The following is a 19,813-nucleotide window of genomic DNA, read 5'->3' on the forward strand; positions in this document are numbered from 1 at the left end:
GTGCCTTGGCATTGGTCTTTTGGGGTTCATTTTGCTTGGGACTCTGTGAGCGTCTGGGATTTGTGTGGGTTTTTTCTTCCCTATATCAGGGAAATTTTCTGTCATTATTTCTTCAAACAGGTTTTCTATTCCTTGCTCAGTTTCCTCTCCTTCTGGAACCCCTATTATGCTGATGTTGTTTTGTTTTCTGTTGTCCCAAAGTTCCCTTAGGCTCTCCTCCTGCTTTTTAATTTTTTTTTCTAAAAGCTACTCTATTTAGGTATTTTTTCCTACCTTGTCTTCTAGTTCACTGGTGCGGTCCTCTGCTTCTTCTAGTCTACTCTTGATGCTTTCTATTGAGTTCTTTACAGCAGCGATGTCATTTTTCATTTCTTCTTGGTTCTTCTTCATTTCCTCTTGGTCCTTACTCATATTGTCGAATTTGTCTTCCATTCTTTTCAACCACCTTATGACCATTTCTATGAATTCTTTCTCTGAAAGGTTGCTTGCCTCCATTTCGTTTACTTCCTTTTCTGGTGATGCCTGCTTTTCTTTCATATGCGGGGTGTTTCTTTGTCTCCCCATGGTCTCTCTTCTCCAGGTGTCTGGTTATGTAGTTCTCTCTCTCCTTATCCCAGGCGAAATCTGACCTTTCTGTGGGGGGAGTGTAGAGCTCCTCTGAATCCGCATGTTTGTGCCAATTGGGACCAGTGCTCTGGTGTTTGCAGCTGTTCGGTGGTTGCTGCACTTGTAGATTTATAGGCTTCTGATAGCATCCACTTTCCCCTTCAAGATGGCTCAGTCTCGCGTCCCATCCCGTGGTTCCGGGAGGGAACCCAGCAGCAGTGGGGGCTGCCCGGTCAAGGGAGCCCTGTCCTGCAGTCCCCCACCTTCTTCTGGAGTATAGTTGTCCCTTATCTCAACAACAGACACTCCCCATGCGACCCTCAGCTGTTCTTTCTATCTACTCCAGGACAAGGCTCGGAACACGTCTGTCTATTTCACCACCATTTTTTTTCTACATTATGCTTTAATCATTATGTGTATAATACATGATTATTTATTTATTTGTTTTATTTTTAAACTCTTTATTGTTGAAATTTTTACATATGTCTCCTTTCTCCCCCCCCATTAACTTCTTCCCACCTTCTCCCGCCTCCCCAGCATATGCCCCCACCCCTATTGTATGTGTCCATTTGTCATGCTCATATGCATGCATACAAGTCATTTGGTTTATCTCTCACCCCTCCTCCCACCCTCCCCTGCCTTCCCTCTGAGGTTTGACAGTCTGATCAATGCTTCTATGTCTCTAGATCTATTTTTGTTCATTAGTCTATGTTGTTAATTATATTCCACAAATAAGTGAGATCATGTGATATTTATCTTTTCTCACTGGCTTATTTCACTTAGCATAATGCTCTCCAGGTCCATCCATGCTGTTGCAAATGGTAAGAGTTCTTTCTTTTGTACAACAGCATAGTATTCCATTGTGTAGATGTACCACTGTTTTTTAATCTGCTCATGTGCTGATGGGCACTTAGGCTGTTTCAAACACTTAACTATTGTTAATTGTGCTGCTATAAACATAAGGGTGCATATATGCTTTCTAATTGGTGTTTCTGATTTCTTGGGATATATTCCTATACGTGGGATTAATGGGTCTAATAGGAGTTCCATTTTTAATTTTTTGAGGAAACTCCATACTGTTTTCCACAGTGGCTTCACCAGTCTGCATTCCCACCAGCAGTGCATGAGGGTTCCTTTTTCTCCACATCCTCGCTAGCACTTTACCTTTGCTGACTTGTTGATGATAGCTTTTCTGACAGGTGTGATGGTACATCATTGTCATTTTGATTTGCATCTCTTGGATAAATTAGAGACTTTGACCATGTTTTCATTATGTCTCTTTGCCTTCTGTGTGTCCTCTTTCAAAAAGTGTCTATTTAGGTCCTTTGCCCATTTTTTTATTGGATTGTTTATCTTCCTTCAATTAAGTTCCTTTAACTATGAGTTCCCTATAAATTTTGGAGATTAAATCTTTATCTTTATATATAAAACCTTAATATGCAAATAGATCAAATGTCTGAATAACTAAACAACCATTCATTATGATGTGTGCTGAACACCAGGAGGTTCACATGGAACATAGCGAGAGTCAGCCGCGGCGGGATTGTGGAGCAGGTGAGAGGGGACACCAGACCAAGGAGGGGCGCTGGTTGCTGTCATTGGGATCAGCCTCTGGTGGTTACTGAAAATTCTTTGCTCTCACACACAGCGGTCCCACCTGGCGCTTGCACCTGCTTCTGGTGCCAGGCCCTCTTACACCTGCTATCGGCTCCCAGCACCAGCCCCAATCTCTTGGCACCATCAGTGGGTGCAAGCAGTGGCTGCTTGCCCTGATCACCCCTTAGTGCTTCTCCACCTCCCCCTGCTCCTGGGGCTGATGAGGGCCAGCAGCTGCCATTCACACCTGCTGAAAGCGACAGCCCCTCTCGCACCCACTGATGGTGCCAGAGCCACTGCTTGCATCTGCTGCTGGCACCTGGCACTGGTCCCGATCGCTTGGCACTGTCAGCAGGTGCAAGCGGCAGCTGCAGGCCCCAATTGCCCCTGAGGGATTCTGCACATCCCCCTGCTCCTAAGGGACAATCAGGGCAGTAGAAGCCACTTGCACCCACTGATGGTATTGGCCCCACCCACACCTGGTTCTTGTGCCAGCCCAAATCACTCTGCGCCATCAGCAGGTGTGAGCGGGGCCAGCACCTTCAGTGCATGGGAGTGGCAGTGGTGGGAGCAGGGCTGCCAGCACACAGGGGACCAGGGGCCGCGGCAAAAGGAGCCTGGCGAGGGCATGGAGGATGGTCTGAGATCCGCCCTTGTGCCAACTGCAGCCCACAGTTCCTTTCAAGGTGCACAAATTCATGCACTGGGCCCCTAGTTAGATATAAAATTGGCAAATATGTTCTCCCATGCAGTGGGTTCTCTTGTTGTTTTATTGATAGTTTCTTTTACTGTGCAGAAGCTTTTTATTTTTATGTAGTCCTATTTGTTTATTTTCTCCTTAGTTTCCATTGCCCTAGGAGCTGTATTGGTAAATATATTGCTATGACATATATTTGATATTTTGCTGCCTATGGGTTCTTCTATGATTTTTATGGTTTCCCATCTTACATTTAAGTCCTTTATCCATTTTGAGTTTGTTTTTGTGTATGCTGTAAGTTGGTGGTCTAGTTTCATTTTTTCGCATGTATCTGTCCAAATTTCCCAACACCATTTATTGAAGAGACTGTCTTGACTCCATTGTATGCTCTTGCCTCCTTTGTCAAATATTAATTGATCTTAATGGCTTGGGTCAATTTCTGGGTTCTCTGTTCATTTCCATTGGTCTATATGTCTGTTCTTGTGTCAGTACCAGGCAGTTCTGAGAATAGTGGCTTTGTAATATAGCTTGATATCTGGTATTGTGATCCCTCCAACTTTGTTCTTCTTTCTTAGGATTGCTGTGGCTATTCTGGGTCTTATTTTTTATTCCATATAAATTTTTGGAGAGTTTGTTCCAGGTCTGTGAAATATGCTGTTGATGTTTTCATGGGGATTGCATTGAATCTATAGATTGCTTTGGGTAGTATGGGCATTTTAATGATGTTGATTCTACCAATCCTTGAATATGGTGTATTCTTCCACTTATTTATGTTTTCCTCTATCTCTTTTCTCAATGTCCTGCAGTTTTTCGAGTACAGGTCTTTTACTTCCTTAGTTAAGTTTATTCCTAAGTATCATAATTATTTTGTTGCAATGGAAAATGGAGGATTTTTTTTGTTTACTTTCTCTTTCTGTGAGTTCATTATTGGTGTATAAAAATGCCATAGATTTCTGGGTGTTAATTAATATGTGATTTTAAATCCCAAATCAAAACTTTGTCATCTTTAGCAATAACAAATATATGACAAATTGATAAAAGTGTTTCATGATATCACTTATTGTACTACAATTTCAAGGTTTTCTCTGATATTTAACTTTAAATTTTATAACTCTTTTAGGTACTTAAATAAATCCAGTATACATGTGTATATTTGATCTAAGTAGAAATATCCTATAATTATTCTCAGTACATCTAGTCACTATAATGTATGCTTACTTATTAGTGTTCAGTATAAATTTGTAAACATGAACATTTGATCCATTAAAAAGAAATGATATTAGTCTTTTCCCTCTCATTGAAAATGACATGTCCAAATTTGGGCAGCACCATACACGTAGATAGTTTTAATACTGGATATGTTTTAGATGTTCTATATATCTATTTGTTCTGTTTAAGTCATATTTACTCACACAGCTTTAATACAAACTATCGTTTAATTGAAGACCAAACCTAAGAAGATGAAATGTATATGAAGGCACTTATATCAAAACAACTGCCACCATTGACTAAGATATGCATTTCATTTGTTTTATGTTTTAAATTTATTTTTTAAGTCTCTTTATTTTGTAATTTTAAATGTATCTTTATTGTTAGAGGCATTACAGGTGCCCCCTTTTATCCCCACATTGATCCCCTCCACTCCACTCCTACCCCTCCCCAGGCCTTCAACACACTATTATCTGTGTCCATGGGTTATACATATATACATAAATATTCTTTGGTTAATCTCTTCCCAACCCACCCCTTTCCTCTGAGAATCCTCAGTCTGCTGGCATGCTTCCATGTCTCTGGATCTATTTGGTTTGTCAGTTTATTTTGTTCTTTATATTCCACATATAAGTGAGATTATGTGATATTTGTATTTCTCTGACTGGCTTATTTCACTTAGCGTAATATTCTCCAGGTCCCTCCATGTTGTCTCTAAGGGTAAGAGATCCTTCTCTTTTCAGCTTCAGAGTATTCCATTATGTAAATTTACCACAGCTTTTTTTTATCCACTCATCTACTGATGGGCATTTTAGCCATTTCCAGATCTTAGCTATTGTAAATAATGCTGCTGTGAATATAGGGGTGCATATATTCCTTGTTTTAAACTGATCCAATAAACCTGTTAAATACAAGTGAAATTAACTAGTAAACTGTTGCTGATGCTAGCTATTATTATTTTAGCTAATTGAAGGTGTTTTTTCCCCCACAAAGACAACATCTCTAAATCAGAATAAAAAACATTGTACTTCCACCCTGTCAAGTGAATTCACAAAATAAAGTACATTCAATTAGATATTTCTATGTATATTTAAATATGCCTTTCATTAGTATATATAATTAATAGTATAAATATTTAATGGATAGGTCTTCTTTATAGCATTTTTTTAGTAGTGGCAGGAGAAAAAACAAAGTAATATAAATTATTTAAAAACAAAACTAAACTAAAACCCTATAGGTTATATAAATTGCACTGTAACATCTAGAATTTATCAAATTGCATATTCAGATAAGGAAAAGTCGTTATTGAGATTCAGTAAGGTGATAAAGACATATTACCCTATTGTATGCCTGGACATCTAGCACTATTTTCACAAAGCATCTAAATTTGTCAATATATTTGTACATTTTTCTACAACACATCATCTGTACATTGTATTGTGTGTTCACCACCCAGTCAAGTCTCCTTCCACCTGCATAATTTTGTTAGACAGTGTTACCTCAATAAATTCAATAAAAGGTGTCATGTATACACACTTGAACATCTAATAGCTCAATTGATGTTTCTTTCTTTTCAGTCAGACTAAGCTTTGAACAAAGGAAATTCATCCTAAAATGCTATTGCAAGCTTGAAAATGCAGTTAAAGTACAAACACTGCCTTTACAATTATTCAAAGTATGTATACAGTTTTTAGGTTGTACCAGAAAATGTAATACACACTGTATCAGCTGATGACTCAATTTTTACTCCTCTTCAGTTCTAGATAATTTGAAATAATGAGTGAAGCCAGACTAATCTTTGAACAAAGAAAATTTACCCACTAGACTTTTTATAGGGATACATAAAAGACAAAGTTTATGGTACAAAACTGGCAACAGTTGATGGTTGAGGGCACACAATTGCCAAAATGAATATATTTAAATTATATATATATCAGAGAGAAAGGGAAAGGGAGAAAGAGATAGAAACATCAATGATGATAGAGAGTCATTGAATGGCTGCCTCCTGCATGCCCCCACACTGGGGATCAAGCCTACAACCCAGGCATGCACCCTGACTGGGAATCAAACCATGACCTCCTGATTCATAGGTCGATGCTCAACCACTGAGTAATGCTGGCCAGGCAAATAATTATTCTTTTTTTTTAAAAAATATTTATTGCCACAACCTGCCGGGCGGCTCTGGTAGCTCCAGCTGCCCGAGTGGCCTTCCCCACTGACATCTCCTGAGGGGTCCAGTTGAGGAGGAAGCGGAGGTGTCATTGTAGCTGGCTTTTGCCTAGGACCTTTGTGGACACTCATGGAAGACTACAGTACTCCCTCAGGTGTTGCTAAAAGAGTTGTCGACTACAAGAAAATGAGTATACATGGTGCTAGTGGGGGACATGAGAGATCAAGAGATAGATGACGGTCAAGTGACAGATCGAGAGATTCATCTCATGAAAGAACAGAGTTTCAGCACACTCCTTGTATTAGAAATGTTACTTCTCCAACACGACAGCACCATATTGAACGAGAAAAAGATCACAGTTCCTCTTGTCCAGGCAGTCCTTGTCTTCAAAAAACTTCTCCAAATGGTTCCAGTAGGAGTGCTGGGAACAGCAGCAGAAATAGTAGTCAGTCAACTTCAGATGGTAGCTGTAAGACATCTGTGGAGATGATGTTTGTATATGAAAATGCAAAAGAAGGAGCTCTGAGTATAAGATCAGAACAAGTGACACTAACTGTGGATAACACTAGATTTGTTGTAGACCCATCCATTTTTTTTTACTTCCTCTTGTAACCTTTATTTTGTTTGTTTTTTATTTTTTTATTAAGGTATTATATCTGTACATATCTTACCATTGTCCCCCCCACCCCACTCCCATACATGCCCTCACCCCCCAATGTTTTGCATCCATTGGTTATTCTTATATGCATGCAAATAAGTCCTTCGGTTGATCTCTTATTTCCCCCAACTCTCCCTAACCTTCCCGCTGTAATTTGAGAGTCTGTTTGATGCTTTACTGCCTCTGTATCTATCTTTTTGTTCATCAGTTTATAATGTTTTTTTATTATCCACAAATGAGTGAGATCATGTGGTATTTTTCTTTCATTGACTGGCTTATTTCACTTAGCATAATGTTCTCTAATTCCATCCAGGTGCCTACAAATTGTAAGAATTCCTTCTTTTTATAGCAGCATAGTATTCCATTGTGTAGATGTACCATAGCTTTCTGATCCAGTCATCTGCTGACGGGCACTTAGGCTGTTTCCAAATCTTAGCTATTGTAAATTGTGCTGCTATGAACATAGGGGTACATATATCCTTTCTGATTGGTGTTTCTAGTTTCTCAGGATATATTCCCAGGAGTGGGATTACTGGGTCAAATGGGAGTTGCATTTTCAGTTTTTTGAGGAAACTCTTTACTGCTCTCCACAGTGGCTGCACCAGTCTGCATTCCCACCAGCAGTGCACGAGGGTTCCTTTTTCTCTGCATCCTCGCCAACACTTGTCGTTTGTTGATTTGTTGATGATAGCCATTCTGACAGGTGTGAGATGCCATCGCATTGTCGTTTTGATTTGCATCTCTCGGATAATTAGTGACTTTGAGCATGTTTTCATGTGTCTCTTGGCCTTCCTTCTGTCTTCTTTCGAAAAGGTTCTATTTAGGTCCGTTGCCCATTTTTTTATTGGATCATTTATTTTCTTTTTATTAAGTTGTATAAGCTGCATGTAGATGTTGGAGATTAAACCTTTATCAGTGATAACATTTGCAAATATGTTCTCCCATACAGTGGGGTTTCTTGTTGTTTTGTTGATGGTTTCTTTTGCTATGCAAAAGCTTTTTATTTTGATGTAGTCCCATTTGTTTATTTTCTCTTTGGCTTCCATTGCCTAAGGGCAGTATCAGTGAAAAAGTTCTTTTGGCATATGTCTGAGATTTTGCTGCCTGTGGATTCCTCTAGTATTTTTATGGTTTCCCATCTTATGTTTAACTCCTTGATCCATTTTGAGTATATTTTTGTGTATGGTATAAGTTGGTGATCTAGTTTCATTTTTTTTGCATGTATCTGTCCAATTTTCCCAACACCATTTATTGAAGAGACTGTCTTGATTCCATTGTATGTTCATGCCTCCTTTGTCAAATATTAATTGAGCATAGTGGTTTGGGTTGATATCTGGATTCTCTATTCTATTCCATTGGTCTATATGTCTGTTCTTGTGCCAGTACCAGGCTGTTTTGAGAACAGTGGCTTTGTAATACAGCTTGAAATCTGGTATTGAGATCCATCCTACTTTATTCTTCTTTCTCAGGATTACTGTGGCAATTCAGGATCTTTTTTTATTCCAGATGAATTTTTGGAGAGTTCTTTCTAGGTCTGTGAAATATGCCGTTGGTATTTTAATGGGGAGTGCATTGAATCTATAGATTGCTTTGGGTAGTATGGACATTTTAATGATGTTGATTCTACCAATCCATGAACATGGTATGTTCTTCCATCTGTTTACATCTTCCTCTATCTCTTTTTTCAGTGTCCTGTAGTTTTCCGCATATAGGTCTTTTACCTCCTTGGTTAGGTTTATTCCTAAGTATCTTAATTTTTTTGGTGCGATGGAAAATGGGATTGCTTTATTAGTCTCTCTTTCTGTAGGTTCACTGTTGGTGTATAGAAATGCCATAGATTTCTTGGCGTTAATTTTGTATTCTGCTACATTGCCAAATTCATTTATTAAGTCTGTTAGTTTTTTGATGGAGTCTTTCGGGTTTTTTATGTACAATATCATGTCATCTGCAAATAAGGACAGCTTTACTTCTTCTTTTCCAATTTGGATGCCTTTTATTTCTTCTTATCTAATTGCAGTGGCTAATACTTCAGTACTATGTCAAACAGGAGTGGTGAGAGTGGGCATCCCTGTCTTGTTCCAGTTCTTAGGGGAAATGGTTTTAGTTTTTGCACATTGAGTATGATGTTAGCTGTGGGTTTATCATACATAGCTTTTATTATGTTGAGGTATGATCCTTCTTTTCCCACCTTGTTGAGAGTTTTTATCAAGAAAAGGGGTTGTATTTTGTCAAATGCTTTTTCTGCATCAATTGATATGACTATGCGATTTTTATCTCTCATTTTGTTTATGTGATGTATCATGTTTATTGATTTGGGGATATTGTACCATCCTTGCATTCCTGGGATAAATCCTACTTGGTCATGGTATATGATCTTTCTGATGTAATGCTGGATCCGATTTGCTAGAATTTTGTTGAGGATTTTGGCATCTATGTTTATGAGGGATATTGGCCTGCAATTCTCTTTCATTATGTTGTCTTTATCTGGTTTTGGTATTATGGTGATGCTGGCTTCATACAAGGAAATTGGAAGTGTTCCTTCCTCTTGAATTTTTTGGAATAGTCTGAGGAGGATAGGTTTTAGTTCTTCCTTGAATGTTTGGTAAAACTCTCCTCTGAAGCCATCTGGCCCCGGGCTTCTGTTTGCTGGAAGCTTTTTAATGACTGCTTCAATTTCTTCCATAGTTACTGGCATGTTGAGCTGTTTAGATTCTTCCTGATTCAGTTTTGGAAGGTTATGTTTTTCTAGCAATATGTCCATTTTCTCCAGGTTGTCCAGTTTGTTGGAATAGAGTTGTTTGTAGTATTTTTTAACAATCCTTTGTATTTTGGTGGGATCTGTTGTTATCTCACCTTTTTTTTTTTTTTTTTTTTTTTTTTTTTTTTTTTTTTTTATTTGAGTCCTCTCTCTTTGCTTCTTGGTGAGCCTGGCTAGAGGTTCATCAATATTGTTTATCCTTTCAAAGAACCAGCTCTTGGTTTTGTTGATCTTTTGTATTATTTCTTTGGTCTCTATGTTGTTTATCTCTGCTCTGATTTTTATTCTTTCCTTCCTTCTGCTTACACTGGGCTTTTTTTGTTGCTCTCTTTCTAACTCTTTGAGTTTAGGGTTAAGTAATTTATTACCATTGTTTCTTGTTTTTTGCAGTAGGCTTGAAAAGCTATAAACTTCCCTCTCAATACTGCTTTCGCTGTGTCCCATAGATTTTGGATTGTTGTGTTTTCATTGTTATTTGTTGCCATGATGTTTTTTATTTCTTCCTTGATCTCTCTGGTAACCCAGTCATTGATAATAGCATGCTGTTTAGTCTCCATGTGTTTGATTTCTTTGGATTGTTTTTATTGTAGTTGATTTCCAGTTTTATGCTACTGTGATCTGAGAAGATGCTTGATATGATTTCTATCTTCTTGAATTTGAAGAGACTTTGCCTATGTCCCAACATATGGTCTGTCTTTTAAAATGACCCATGTGCATTTGAGAAGAATGTATATTCTGTGGCTTTGGGGTGAAATGCTCTGAAGATGTCAATTAATTCCATCTGGTCTAGTGAGTCATTTAGGATTGATGTTTCTTTGCTGATTTTTTGTTTAGAGGATTTGTCCAATGGTGATAGTGGGGTATTAAAGTCTCCTACTATGATTGTATTGCTGTTAATCTCTCCCTTGATATCCTCCAGGATATTTTTTATGTATTTGGGTGCTCCTGTATTGGGTGCATATATGTTTACCAGAGTTATTTCTTCTTGTTGGATTGCTCCCTTCAATATTATGAAGTGTCCTTCCGTATCTCTTTTTATGTCCTTCACTTTGAGATCTAATTTGTCAGATATAAGTATTGCATTCCCAGCTTTTTTTTTTCATTTCCCTTCATCTGGAATACCTTTTTCCATCCCTTCACCCTCAGTCCGTGTGCATTGTTTTTTCTGAGGTGGGTTTCTTGTAGACAGCAGATATATGGGTCATGTTTTCTTATCCAATCCGTTACCCTATGTCTTTTGATTGGGGCATTTAATCCATTTACATTTAAAGTTATTATTGATAGGCACTTATTTGTCGCCATTTGTATTCTTTACCCCTGTGTTCCTTCTTCGCTTCCTATTTCTTTTTTTTTTTTTTACAGCAGACCCTTTAGCATTTCTTGCATTGCTGCTTTGGTGGTAATAAATTCCCTTCGTCCTTTTTTGTCTGTGAAGCTCCTGATTTCACCATCAATTTTGATTGATATCTTTCCTGGGTATAGTATTCTTAGATTCAGACTCTTCCTTTGCATCACTTTGTATATTTCATTCCATTCCCTTCTGGCCTGATGAGTTTCTGTTGAGAAATCAGTTGCTAGTGTGATGGGGGTTCCTTTGTAGGTAACTTTCTGTCTCTCTCTTGCCACTTTTAAGATTCTTATTTTGTCATTGGTGTTTGCCAATTTAATTATAATGTGCCTTGGCATTGGTCTTTTGGGGTTCATTTTGCTTGGGACTCTGTGAGCTTCTGGGATTTGTGTGGGTTTTTTCTTCCCTATATCAGAGAAGTTTTCTGTCATTATTTCTTCAAACAGGTTTTCTATTCCTTGCGCAGTTTCCTTTCCTTCTGGGACCCCTATTATGCGGATGTTGTTTTGTTTCGTGTTGTTCCAATGTTCCCTTAGGCTCTCTCCTGCTTTTTATTTTTTTTTCTAGAAGCTGCTCTATTTGGGTATTTTTTCCCATCTTGTCTTCTAGCTCACTGATGCGGTCCTCTGCTTCTTCTAGTCTACTCTTGATGCTTTCTATTGAGTTCTTTACAGCAGCGATGTCATTTTTCATTTCTTCTTGGTTCTTCTTCGTTTCCTCTTGGACTCATATTGTCGAATTTGTCTTCCATTCTTTTCAGCCACCTTATGACCATTTCTCTGAATTCTTTCTCTGTAAGGTTGCTTGCCTCCATTTCGTTTACTTCCTTTTCTGGTGATGCCTGCTTTTCTTTCATATGTGGGCTGTGTCTTTGTCTCCCCATTGTCTCTCTTCTCCAGGTGTCTGGTTATGTAGTTCTCTCTCTCCTCCATTGATTTAAAGGCACAAAATACAACACAACCAGGTACAACACAGAAGGCACTGAACAGAAATATATTCACGATATTAATAATCTCCGATAAAGGTGACCACCAGAGAAAGGCCAATTAGGGGATAGGAGAGAAAGAAGAAGAGGGAAAAGAAAGAAAGAAAAAAAAAGGAGTGTCAAAATGAAATTGGGAAAAAAATGAAAAGTAAGAGAGACAAGAAAGTGACTAAGAGAGAAAGGGGAACAAACTATATATATGGGGAGAAAAGTCCAATAGAACAACCACTAATCCCAGCAAATGCCAGCAACCAGTACCTGGACATTAATACAAACTACAACACCAACTAATACCAGGTGAGGCAAGGGAAAACAGAAGCAAAAAACAAACAAAAACAAAGCAAACAAAAAAACAAACAAACATAAAAAAGAATAAGCAAAACAATCTCACAAAAAAGCATAAAAAATCGATATAATCAACATTCACGCAAACAACAACAAAAGGACAGAGAGAAAGACAATTTTTTGGATAGTTAAGACAGCGAAGAGAGAGATGTGTATGGACTTGGAGCAGGGGATTGTAGATTAGATATATAAGTAGGATGAAATTTTATCAGGGGGTAAACAGAAAGAATAGGGAAAATCTAAAGCAGGAAAGGGGTAAGATAAACAGGACACCAAAAGGGGAAAGGTTAGGATGAGAGTGACGGTATAAAGGTAGAGTTGAGATAGAGTAAAACGATGCTAAAGGAAAGATTAAACTAGAATGTAGAACACTAATTCCAAAGTAAAATAAAGAGAAAATAAAATGATACTTAAAAAAAAGGTAAAATAGTAGTAGTAATGATACTGATTGAAAATAAAAATGTAATAATTAAAAGGGTAAAATCAAGTGAGGAAAAAAGAAAAAAATTAGTTTCTTGAGTAAAAGATGCAAAAAATGAAAATAAAAAAATAAAAAATAAAAATAAAATGTGGAGTAGTGAAGGTCATTCACTTCCTCTGTTGTTCTGTTTGGCACGCCTGTTTCTCAGTCCAGACAGTATTGCAGTTCCCTGCGTTCCACTGCTCCTCAGTGTTGTAAGCCAGTCCTGATTTTAAGTAGGCGGTGTGTCTTAATTTCTCGTATTCCTTTATTTTGATTACACAAGAGTCAATTTGTGGTTCAACCCCTGGGTGGCAGTGTTTCTGAATTGACTTCTGGATCTCTTTGGCCTCTCTAGCCTGTATTTACATCCTTCTTTCCCTGTGGCACTCAATACCAGTTTGTGGAAGTGGGCTGCCTCACAGCTGGCTCTCAGATGGTCACTCCCTGCTCCGATCCCCAGGTTCCAGAAAAACACTTTCCCCTGCAGTCTCCCAGGGTGTCCCCAACTGGGTGATCCTATGTATTGGGCTTAGTAATCAGAAGCAAGGATTTGAAGAGGAAAAAGCCCAAGTGTGCGAACAATGGGTCTGCGTGCCAGTCTAAGCAGCCGGCACACCTTTGAAATTCTTAGGCTATCCCTGCACGTCAGATCAAAATGGGTTGCTTTTTAGAGATCCCTTCTGTTAGCAGCTCTGAGGACCCCCTTTCACATTCACGGATCACGCCAGCCCCAACAGCCACGGATTTTTCTTGGCTCAGACTTCCCTGGTCCTCCAGCTCCCGCAAAACGCGAGTTCCTCTCTCCCGCTGGGACCAGAGACCACACCTTATTCGGGGCGAAATCTGACCTTTCCGTGGTGGAGTGTAGAGCTCCTCTGAATCCGCAAGTTTGCGCCAATTGTGGACTGGTGTTCTGGGGCTCGCAGCTGTTCAGTGGGTGCTGCAGTTGTGGGTTTCCAGGCTTCTGATAAGCTCCACTTTCCCTTTCAAGATGGTGCAGACTCCGCCTCTGAACCCTTAACTCCGGGAGGGGACCCAGCCTCAGTGGGGGCTGCCCAGTCAGGGGAACCCCATCTGTCAGTCCCCCACCTTCTCCTGGAGTTTAGCTGTCCCTTAACTTGCCAACAAACACTCCTCATGGGACCCTCAGCTATTCTTTCTTTCTGCTCCGGGACAAGGCTCAGAACACGTCTATCTATTCCGCTGTCATTTTTTTCCGACCCATCCATTTTTACTGCACAGCCAAATACAATGTTGGGCAGAATGTTTGGATCTGGCAGAGAAAATAATTTTACATGTCCCAATGAGAAGGGAGAATATGAGGTAGCAGAAGGAATTGGCTCCACTGAATTTCAAGCTATTCTGAATTACTATAAAAATTAGTAATCCATTGTCCTGATGACATATCTATTCCTGAACTGAGAGAAGCATGTGACTATCTCTTTGTATCTCTTTTGAATATAGTACTATTAAATGTAGAGATCTCAGTGCCCTAATGCATGAGTTATCAAATGATGGTGCTCGTAGACAGTTTGAATTTGATCTATAAGAAATGATCCTGCCTCACAGTGCCCAGAGTGGGGAATGAGAATGCCACATAGTGGTGTTTACGGATGATGATGTGGTTGATTGGGATGAAGAACATCCACCCCAGTTGGGAGAAGAATATTCACAAATTATTTATAGCACAAATTATATAGACTTTTCAAATACATTGAAAACAGAGATGTGGCCAAATCAGTTTTGAAGGAGTCTTAAGAAGATTAGATTGGGACTATAAGGTTGCCCTACCTATAAAGAAAAAATAAAGAAAAAGCCTGGGAGCCACCCGGAAGTGATTTACAACTATGTCCAAAGACCCTTTATTTGAATGTCCTGGGAGAAGGAATAAGGAAAGAGTCGACAAGTAGACTTTCAGTGTGTAAAGAGTAAATCTATCACCAACCTTGCAACAGCTGCCACAGACATTCCCCAGGACAAGCTGGCAGTCATGCACCCAACTCTGCAAGTGGATGAGCTGGATATTCTCCCCATCCATCCCCCTTCCAGCAACAATGACCTCAGTCCTGATGTACAGAATCCAATGCTGTGATGCCAATGTTCCTTGAAACCACAGCATGCTACTCTTCATGGTGACGTTGCACTCTCCTCATTCTGCACTGCAAGGCCACGCTCTTCATCATGAGATGCACGTAATGTTTAAGATATTACAGTGTAGGCTTTTTAATTTTTTTATAGCAATTCTTACTTTCTTATTTATTTATTTATTTATTTATTTATTTATTTTTTATTGTTTAAAGTATTACAAATAGTAGTACATATGTCTCCTTTTTTTCCCCCATTGACCTCCCCCCGGCCTCCCCTTCCCCCCAGTACATGCCTTTACCTGCCCCCAGCCCCAGTGTCTTGTATCCATTGGTTATGCTTATATGCATGCGTACAAGTCTTTCCGTTGATCTCTTACAGCCCCCCACCACAACCTCCCCTGCCTTCCCACTATAGTTTGACAGTCTGTTCAATGCTTCTTTGCCTCTGTATCTATTTTTCCCCCATTTCTTTCCTTTAAAAAATCTTGCCTCTGCAGACTAGAAATAAACATATAATAACAAAAAATGTTTGAGTCCCAATTTCAATGTCCAACAGTTCTGAGTCCCTGTTTCAATGTCTTTAAAGACCAAAGGTAACTGAATGGTGTTTTAAATGAATACAACTCTAGCATCCTGAGGTTCCAGTTATATAAATGTATTTGTTTACCAGTAGGTTTGTGAAACTGGTTCTTTGTATGGGGAGCAGTCCTTTTTCACACATCTGTATATTTTCAGAAGTGGTGGAAATTGGCAGCTGGGGTACTTTCAGTCTAGATTGATATGTCAGACCCCAGATAAAATGCAGAATATTATATAGTTTCACTTTATAAATGGTGGTTAAATGGAACTTTTCAAGCCATTTTTATAGTTGTGATGCACAAACTTAAATAAGTGCTTCTATCAAAGTATTCCTTCAGTAAAATGTGTATAGTTTACTGCCCATGATGAGAAAAAGTAAGCATTTATCATTGGTCTTATTTGAATGATTAGAATGAGATTCAATGCCCATATCTTAAGATTTCAGTTATCTGCAGTGCCATTTTCACCCTTTTAGAGTCACACGCAGGGAGTGTGAACATCGTTTAATCAGGGGTGGTTTATTATCCAGTTTGCCTTACCCTTAATCTGTTCACAGCTATTTATTTACTAATGATTTTTTATAAGAGTTATAGAAAAGGAAAATGAAGTGTTTGCTCTTCATTTATTAAATGATTGTAAACTCGAGTTTTTCATAAAAATAAAATTCCATTGTTTTAAAAATATCTTTATTGTTGAAACATATGTCTCCTTTTCTTACCCAATGACCTCTTCTAGCCCACCCTTCAGGCTTTCGCCACCCTATTGTCTGTGTCCATGGGTTATGCATATATGTGTACAAGTTCTTTGGTTGATCTCTTCCCATCCTGTTTGCAACTCCATTGCTTTGAGTATCAGCAGTACCTGGACCAGAATGGTCATCAGTTTGAAAACAGGCATGACAAAAAAAATGATTAATTTCTGTAGAAAATGAACTATATGTTAATAAACACTGACTTTATAATTATTCAAAGTGTATACATTTTGGGAAATATAAACATATATATATATTTGTAGAGTTTTGTAAAATATATTTTAAATATTTATACAAAACATTTATTTCAATCATGTTCAGTTTAGCATTATATCAGTAACACCTGAAAGACACATTACCTGCTTCATGTGCACCATGATTTTCGCCAAGGTGCATAATATAAATGATTAGAAGAATGAAAGGTAAATTTTCCATAATGTCCAATACAGACACTTGTCTTTATTTGTTTTTGGCAAAATTGTCAAATTATTATCACAGAGATCTGATTATTCAAAGACTGATTCACTTACTCATCACTTCCTAATTCTAATTGTTCATTCCTTTTCCTGCCATGGAGATATTCTAAACTTACAAAGGAATGAAGTCATGTCCATTCTCAGTCTATAGGTAGAACCCATACCTAATATCAGTGAAATATCATGAATGCTTACCTTTATAGTAGGGGAAAAGTGTAAATCTTCATTTTTGTAGTATAGAAAATAGAAACAATAATATTAATGTTTGAATATTCTACAATCCTATACAATAAAGAGGTAATATGCAAATTGAACATCACGCCCTTGCATAAGATGGCCACCACAAGATGGCTGGCAGGTGAGGGCAGTTAGGGGTGACCAGGCCAGCAGGGGAGGGCAGTTGGGGGTGACCAGGGCAGCAGGGAGGGTAATTGGGGGCAACTGGGCCTGCAGGGGAGGGAGGGCAGTTGCAGGGACCAGGCCTGCAAGGAAGGGCAGTTAGGGGTGACCGGACTGGCAGGGGAGGGCATTTAGGGGGGAACAGGCCTGCAGGGGAGGGCAGTTGGGGGCGACCAGGCCTGCATGGGAGGGCAGGCGAGTGGGTGGGAACCAGCAGTCCCGAATTGTGAGAGGGTGCAGGCTGGGCTAAGGGACAACCCCCCCCCACCCAGTGCACGAATTTGGTGCACCAAGCCTCTAGTTATATAATATAAAGTTATATATTAGACTATCAAATGTAATGTCCAGAGGGCTTAACCCCTTTGCTTAGTAAAAAGAAATAATCATTTTGATGTTCTAAGTTATGTTACCTAAAGGTATATTTTGATCATTTAAATTAATGAATATTTTCTTCTTAGACATGCACTCTTCAATGAGGCTCTCACTTGAAATCAAATCTTTGATTTCAGTTTGATTGTTCCACAAAATAGGACCTTCCTGACAAGGGAGTACAACTACAGGTATGAGCTTGACTCAATGTACAAATTTTACACAGTCAATGAATGTTTGTTTTCTCTTAATTTATTTGAGGAAAGTTATATAATAAGGTGAGGTTAAGAATCACATTTTATGAACCTATTCATCCAAATTAAGATGTTTTCTTTTAAAAGGAGCATAGGGTAAATGTATATTCAAACCAAATAGATATAGCAGTTTTAATTATTAGACTTGGAGGTCTAGTGAGTATTGTTTGATATTTCACACCTTGTCTAACTAGACTGATTTTTATTGTTGTAGGTTTTTAAAGTAAGCCTACTATTTAGTTGATGCAGTTGAAATTAATAGAATTCCATAGTATTTGGTTTTTATTCTGAATTTTGCACTATCATATTAGGATGCAAGGATTTATGCAATATAAAATAATAAGGACATTAAATAGTAATTGTACATGAATTAGAACTGTTAGTAACTTTCTGCAGATGAATAACTTGCTCAGAAAGTAGGGGACTGCTTACTGGACTTCTGGAGGTCTCTTCCACTTCTCATTTTTCTATTCAGGCTTCCTCTTGGTTAAAAGTATGAAATGATAATTTATATACATTATGTAAAAAAAAAATTTAAAAAGATGTCTAGATTCTAGCCTTTTAACTTTTACTCCTTTATATTAATTACCTTTACCGATATAGTTCTCTATTATCAGTTTTATATGGTAACATATACCATAATTATCTTATATAATAAAAGAGTAATATGCAAATAGACTGAATGGCAGAACAACTGAACAACCAATCAAAATGTAATATGCTAATGATATGCTAAGGCTGCTCAACCACTCTCTATGATGTGGACTGACCACCAGGGGTCAGATGCTCCAACCAGTAGGTTAGCTTGCTGCTGGGGTCTGGCCAATGGGGATTGAGCTAGATGGGCCGGACATGCCCTGGAGCCCTCCTGCAGCCTCTCCCTGGCCCGATCATTCACCAGTGGGGTCCCTCAGCCTGGCCTGCACCCTCTCACAATCTGAAGCCCCTCGGGGGATGTCTGAGAGCCAGTTTGAGTCTGATCCCGCAGGCCACTCCCCTTGGGAGGGTGCAGACACAGGGCTCATGGCTGGCGAGCACTGCTGTGGGGACTGATTGGGCACTGCTGTGGGAACTGATTGGGCGTGGGCTGTGGCAGGCACAGTGGGGCCGGGATGAGCGGAGCAGCAGGTCGGAGCTGCAGGCAGTGTTGGACTGTGAGTTTTGGCCCAATCACTGCAGGCCACCCAGAGGGCCACCTCCCGTGCATGAATTTGTGCACCAGGCTTCTAGTTTGAAATATAAAGCATGGGGTACATGTACAAGAGCAACTATAAAATTAAAGCCTTCTCCTAAATATTATCATTTGGAAAATAACTTAGAGATTTTCTGAATTTTTCAGTTAAATACTGTATGTCATTAATTATTGAATATCTGTCATGTAAGCTATCAGAATAAGTTTCATTATCATATGGCACAGGCTTTTCTGCTTTAAAAATCAAAGTTTATTTTAGCAGTAAATGTTAGCTTACAACTTTCCAGCTTTACAGTAGACAGTAATAAAGTGTACTCACTGCTTTAATCCCTGATTTGATAAGCCAGGGTAGTACCTGTGTTCTACTTCAGACTTTTATAAAGATGCCTAGTTATTTTGGGGCAACATAATATTTCATCTTTACTAGCATACTCAGTTTGAGTGTAACCATAGGCTGTTATAAGCCTACTCCCAGAAATGAAGGGACATATAAATTAACTGCATATACTGGACAGCATATATATATATGGCACACTTAAGAGGAAATAACCATTTTGAACAAAATAAATAATGATATCTTCTTCTTAATATGTTTTAGAAAAGTTAGAAAAAGCAGTTTAAAAGTTTGGTTAGTTTGTCAAAAGTTAGGTCATGCCATTGTGATATGAAGAGCCATAGGTTAATAATGGTAGAGTCAATAGCATAAAAATTAAAGTCTGATTCATTTTAAAGATATACAGTTTATATATATACTAGAGGCCTGGTGCACGAATTTGTGCATGGGTGGGGTCCAGCCAGCCCGCCCCAATTGGGCCAAGCTGGCTGGGGGAAGGGGCAGCGAGCGGTTGGCCGGCTGGCCCCACCCCCTTAT

At 38.8% G+C, this 19,813-nt stretch overlaps 1 pseudogene across 1 annotated transcript; it reads left to right on the top strand.

Moving 5' to 3' along the window:
• Positions 1 to 6,425: 6,425 nt before the first annotated feature.
• Positions 6,426 to 14,927, top strand: LOC308240638 (BTB/POZ domain-containing protein 10-like; annotated as a pseudogene). Its single transcript has 2 exons — positions 6,426 to 6,886; positions 14,071 to 14,927. The product of its transcript is annotated as a BTB/POZ domain-containing protein 10-like (transcript).
• The last annotated feature ends 4,886 nt before the right edge of the window (positions 14,928 to 19,813 follow it).

Source organism: Plecotus auritus (assembly GCF_963455305.1).
Source record: "Plecotus auritus genome assembly, chromosome: X".
Taxonomy (NCBI): domain Eukaryota; kingdom Metazoa; phylum Chordata; class Mammalia; order Chiroptera; family Vespertilionidae; genus Plecotus; species Plecotus auritus.